The 6465-nt window shown below is 43.9% G+C and overlaps 1 long non-coding RNA gene across 1 annotated transcript; it reads right to left on the bottom strand.

Annotated features, from left to right (window-relative positions):
- Nucleotides 1-3937: 3937 nt before the first annotated feature.
- Nucleotides 3938-5155, bottom strand: LOC111979735 (uncharacterized). The gene is made up of 2 exons (XR_002879358.2): nt 4830-5155; nt 3938-4697 (listed from the first exon to the last, which is right to left on the bottom strand). It is a non-coding gene; the product is annotated as an uncharacterized lncRNA (long non-coding RNA).
- Nucleotides 5156-6465: the final 1310 nt, after the last annotated feature.

Raw genomic sequence — 6465 nt, 5'->3', positions numbered from 1 at the left:
CGAGTAAAAAAGGCATTTAGCTCATTTTTTAGGCTCGCGTCACTGGGAAGCTCACGGCTGGGTCCATAATAGTTTGCTAGCCCTGCACATCCGACGCGCGTCAGAGCCGGTGTAGTATGGTTCAAACTTAGTCCTGTATTGATACTTTGCCTGTTTGATGGTTCATCTGAGGGCATAGCGGAATTTCTTATACGCGTCCGGATTAGTGTCCCGCACCTTGAAAGCGGCAGCTCTAGCCTTTAGCTCAGTGGGGATGTTGCCTGTAATCCATGGCTTCTGTTTGGGATATTTTCGTACGGTCACTCTGGGTACAACGTCGATGAAGCTGGTGACTGAGGTGGTATACTCCTCAATTCCATTGGACGAATCCCAGAACATATTCCAGTCTGTGCTAGCAAAACAGTCCTGTAGCGTAGCATCCAAGTCATCTGACCACTTCCGTATTGAGCGAGTCACTGGTACTTCCTGCTTTAGTTTTTGCTTGTATGCAGGGATCGGGAGAATATAATTCTGTTCAGATTTGCCAAATGGATGGTGGGGGAGAGCTTTGTATGTGTCTCTGTATGTGGAGTAAAGGTGGTCTAGAGTTTCTTTTTTTTTTTCACTCTGGTTGCACATGTGACATGCTGGTAGAACTTAGGTCAAACGGATTTAAGTTTGCCTGCATTAACCTTGTCATATGTATCAAAACACGGGTGTGATCATTCTTCAGTGGTCCCTGTAGTGTACGATCAAACCGGTGTGATTAGAACGCTTATTTAGAATGTCCAGTTTCGGTATGATGCAACAATCAGCATTTGAGCTGGCCACAGTTTTTCCAGAAACATTTTGCACAAACACAGTCCTCACAAAGTTATGTCCAGAATGTGAGCAGTTTATTTTAGATGCAATGTTCAGACATTCACATTAGTAGCTGCAGCATAAAAAAGTCATCCAAACCGGGGAAATGTAGGCTACATTTGTCCTAGCGCTAACTGACGAAAGATTTACGTAACACAAGCGGTCATATTTTTAGAACTCTCRGCTGACAGAAACTACAATATGAATTAGCTAATAGCAATTACCATTATAATTAATCACATCACGGGTGAGCTCACCATTTATCAAAATAATTTAGTAAAACACTTTCTAGAAATCGAAAGTAATCCGACAATGGGTAGTTTCTGCGTACCGCCATGTTTGTTTTTTCACAGAAACCAAAGATAATAAGACGAGACAAGATGAGTTTGGTCTGTTTATTGTATGCATGTTGAAGGGAGTGTCGTCTACCATCGTTCACATCCCACCATTCACTTTCTTCCGGATGTTCTAGAAAAATGAATGAACCCTTACTCACCTCATTTTGTTATAAGATCTTTGGTCCGACAGACGATTACGTGACACCCAGAATGCATTGTATGTCAACAAACATGGCTCCACACATAGCTGGAATTAGCTTAGCTCATCATAATCAGTACAACCTTCAAAAAAGTATTTTACATACATAATATGTGCCCATTACAATCTACGCAATAATCGGAATGCATGATGTTGAAAACATGTGAATAAAACAGTAAATATATAAATAATTACCACACAAAACATTTTCTGATAGTGATTTATTGATACAAGTGGCACGTGCCGGCAGTCAATCACGTAACCTCCCACTCTGAGCCATTCAGTGTTGTTGTTTATGTATGTAGCTAGTGAGATAAGCTGTAGCATTAGCAAAGTCTTTCAAAAGGAGACAACTCACAAATGCGGAAATTATGTAAACTAAWTTTTTTTTCCTGGCTGAACGACGACACAGATAATATACAGTTAGCTGGGTTTTCTGTGCATCGACAGAACAGCTTTGTCTGGTAAGACGAGGGCTGGTGATGTGTGTGTCTCTATTTGTCAATAACAGCTGGTGTGCGATGTCTAATATTAAGGAAGTCTCGAGGTATTGCTCGCATGAGGTAGAGTACCTCATGATAAGCTGTAGACCACCCTATCTACCAAGAGTTTTCATCTATATTTTTCGTAGCCGTCTATTTACCACCACAAACCGATGCTGGCACTAAGAGCGCACTCAACCAACTCTATAAGGCCATAAGCAAACAAGATAATGCTCATCCAGAAGCGCCGCTCCTAGTGGCCGGGAACTTTAACCTTTTCATACGTGAGTTCCAAATATCTCTAACGATCGCCCCCAGCGTGAACTTTTTTTATGCATGTGATGTTTTTAAAAACATATTTTTTTATTGAATATCCGAAACATACAATATACTTGCAGTGAAGCCGGTCAACAACTACATCAAACCAGTCATCCAACAGACTCCCATTCAGAGCGACACACAGAAGCATCCAGGGTCAATGCCCTGCTCAAGGGCACGTTGACAGATATCCCACCAGGCCAAACAACGTACACCCAAACCCTCCAAGATCCCCCCCCCCCCCCCCACAGTTCCCCAATAGCTTTCCCTCAACCATTCGAGACCCCTCCCACAGTCCCCCCCAAGAATACAATGAATTCTAGAACCCCCCCCCAATGCACCAACAACCAGGAGAATGAACTAAATAGAGAAAAAGACAGAAGAAAACAGCAAACAACAATGCAAAATATTTAAAAAAATTTAAACAAAGGACATCAAGGACAACTTAAATCATAACAGCAAAGCCAACTGTATATGTTTGTGTGCATGTCTGACACTATTACATGTATGTACATGTACATGTGTGTTCTTGTCTGTGTTTATTTGAATGAGAGTGTGTGTATATGCATGTGTACAAACATTATCCTCAGACAAACCAGCATTAGCTGTAAAAACACTGCCCCTCTCTGTCATTCAAACATACTTTTTATGTTTTATTTTGACTTCATTTTTTAACTTTTATATCTTTGACCATCATTCTATCTCCCAAACAGCAACTCCACTCCCACTTGTCTCCAATTCCACATCCCAACCCTCAGCTTCCCTCAGCCCATCCCACCTATCTCTGCTGGCCACCCACTTCAGGTTTCTATGCAACACATATCTTTCAACTATGTTGTGATGTTAAACTACAATTTCGATCTATCTAATCGAATAGAATCCACAGATTGCGTGTTGAAGATAAATACTTTTACTAATTAGTATATTAGTAATTGACTGACCCGGTCTCTCCAGATCTCCTAACAGTATATGGTCTATGGTAAATTTTAGATCAATGCTATGCATTTTCAGCCATTCCTGAACCTGAGACCAGAAACAGGCTACCTGAAGGCAATACCAAAATAAATTTTCTATTGATTCTGTATCCTCACAACAAAATCTGCAGAGCTTCGATGATTTTATGCACCAAATATTCAACATTTTGTTGGTGGAATTCTATCTAATAATTTTAGCTGAAAAGCACAAAGTCTTGAATCTTGCGTTGTTTAATATATCAACTCATACCATGGAATCGTTACGTCAAAAATCTCTTCCCAACATTTAGGAATGCATTCCCTATTCCAAAATGTGATTGTTACGCAACAGAACATTTAATCTGAGCTGCCCTCACACTGAATTCAGCTGCGAGAGGGGGAGGGTGCTAGACTACCACATCAGGACACTGCAGGGACAGGACAACAAAGCCTCTCGTTCAGGAAAACGTCAAAGAAGGAGAGGAAGTTACAAAGTAAGAGGTGAAGAGTCGGCAGGTTGTCGTTCTAAACTGTGTGTCTTTAGCCTTCATTCTGGACCTGGTTGGACCTGCTGTCTTTACCTTGACAAACAACTTGTGGAATAAATTCTTCTTTGTTTTTTAAAAGTTGTAATTGATTATATATCGACCCCCTAGATCCTACATGAAGGGGTTGATTTTATATTGGGGCATTCCTCTAGTCCCAAGTCTGTAACACTGTGTTGTGTGAATCGTTTCTCCTAGATTTGTTCTTAAACAGACAAAGCCCCAAGCACCATTAAATGGTAGGGAAATCAATGAATCATCGTCATTTGCCCAAGAATTTGATTTTATTTGTATCACAAGAAAACGCAACMGCAATAATAAGTCAAAGGTTAAAGGAGCAGTGGACACTTCCATGTAGGTGACTGTGTGTGTACGTCCGTGTTGGTCTGTGCCCGCTGTGCAGGGCCAGGAGGGAACAGATTTAGCAGCGGAGGTGGAGAAGGGATGAGAGCATTAAGCCTGATCAGCGGGCTGCGAATAACAGGCCCCAGGAATGGGACTGCACTAGACCGGCCAAAACCATTAAGAGAGAGTTAACAACCACAGTGCTAGCTAGCTAGTTATTGAGATCAAGTGCTAATGCCTTGGTCAGTTCCATCGAGACCATGACTCTATTGTCAGGGTTAGATTGTGGAGAGAGAATCAGGAGGCCGGCAGATTAAACCGTTTCTGCCTCTCTTGTTCTGTCATTTTATTCGTTCGTTCTCTCTCTCTACTCCCCCCTTTCATCCAGATGTCAGCTCAGCTAGCCTCCAGATGCGGGGGGGGGGCATCTCCCCCTCCCCTCCCATAGCAGAGTAGTGCTTTCTACACACACACGCACACCGCCCAGCGTGGCCGTGTTTTTCTCCCTCCTATATGGCAGGATTATTGCTCCTCATTAATTCCTGCCTCCCTGTCGGCCTCCTGCCACCTCATTGGCCGCTCCTCTCAGGACCACCGCTGACTGTAGATCCCCGTGGCGACGACCGGGGAGGGGGGGGTCCACTCTCGCCGTGGCAACTCATCAAATCGTCGACCAGCTGGAGCAAAAAAAATGTATGGGGAGAAAAATAAGCGTTGTGAAGGAAAGCGACAACAACAACAAGGGATTAACCGTCGGCTCCAACTGAGCAATCAGGAAGTCTGTTTAAAACTGCACCAAAAAAACACACCCAGTTTCTCTCTCCCTCTCCTCAGTGCTAAGCTGCTGGTCAGAGTGGACAGCTGTTCAAAAACTAGGAGGATGGAGATGCATACAAAATGAAAAACAGCCCTTGGGACTCGGGTGAAAGACGCGTTCTACATCCTCTTGTTTTTCAATGCCTCCTTCCTGTATTTATTTTGAAGATGAGGCAATAAGGTAAGCCGGACATAGGGATGCTGTGGAAATAGAACGACTGAGCGAGAGAGGGAGAACTAGTGCAGCATGCGTCAGCTCTGAGGCATTGACCAATGAACAAGCAGCGCGCGACAGAAAGAGAGAGGGAGACGGATGGTGACAGCCTGTGATGCGAGGAGGAACGCGAGAGAGCGAAGAGCAGGACTGGAAGGTCATTAGACGAGACGGAAATAAACGAGGATCCCTTTGACACTTCCTGTACAAGGTTATCCTCAACACCAATCAACAAAATAGCTGGACTCCTGCTGCATCCACATATAGGGGAAACCCTCCACAGAACCCGACTCAACCTGCCAACCAGCCAATACATTCCCAGAGGAAAAGCCTATGTCCATTGTGAAGAGGACAATCCTACCTTACGCTCCTGTCCTTCTTAGTGTACCTAACTCAAAAACTTGGTCACTTGTTATGGCTGGCTGACCACAACATCCCCTTTTTGAATGAAACCCAAGAACTGTCTACAGAAAAGAAGAATATCTTTGACTGCTACAACGAGGAATAGCCTGTCTGTTGCTCGCCAGAACATACTGGATTGGTGATTCTCAGCACAAGGTGGACCAGGAAACCACTGGACTGAGGCTATTGGAGAGATGACAGACTGACTGACAGACTGACTGACGGTGTTGGACTTTGCCATGGGAGAGACGGCTGACTACCAGCGGCTGGATGAGACATCGGACTACCAGCGGCTGCCCAGCGTTGACGAGGAGGTAGTTCACGTCACACCCACACCGATCATAGAGCGATGGTCACTGTGTTTTATGACAGCACTGCTGCCTAACTACTCATCAGTAGAGAGATATGAGGCCTTCATTATGACATGGCAGGAAGTGTGTGTGTGTGTGTGTTTTTCAAGTCCTGTATTCTATTATTTATGAGTCATTATTTAGATTGTAGGTGAAGAATTTCAAGTCGACTGATTTTTAAAGAAATGCCTTCATATCTCTGTTCATGTGATCGTATCTTGTTGAAGTTTAGTGCTTTGTATTTAACCCTGAATATAAAGAACACCACCAGGCTATTGTATCGTGTGTGTTTCAGGTACCCATCTGGCAGTATAGTTGTTGCCATCTACCATTCATTCAACAGATGCAGTGGTTATGGCTAGGCTATGCATAGCTATATTTTGTGCATCTATCTGTTATGGTCTGTGTGTCTGCTCAACCCTTCAGATCATGACTGTCACTTTTTCTCTGTCTCACACACACACACACACACACTTATTGCTGCAGGTCGTGTTGTTTGTGTGTGGGGCTGCCTTGCGCGGGTCGTCCCGTGTCGTGTTTGCGGTTGTGGACGTGTTGGGTGGCTGTTTACACACACACACACACAGACACACACACACACACACACACACACACACACACACACACACACACACACACACACACAACACAGCCAGTTATTGA

The sequence above is a fragment of the Salvelinus sp. IW2-2015 genome, linkage group LG19 (assembly GCF_002910315.2).
Source record: "Salvelinus sp. IW2-2015 linkage group LG19, ASM291031v2, whole genome shotgun sequence".
NCBI lineage: Eukaryota > Metazoa > Chordata > Actinopteri > Salmoniformes > Salmonidae > Salvelinus > Salvelinus sp. IW2-2015.
Note: the sequence above shows the minus strand (reverse complement) of the source record. Positions and strands in the feature narration are given on the sequence as shown.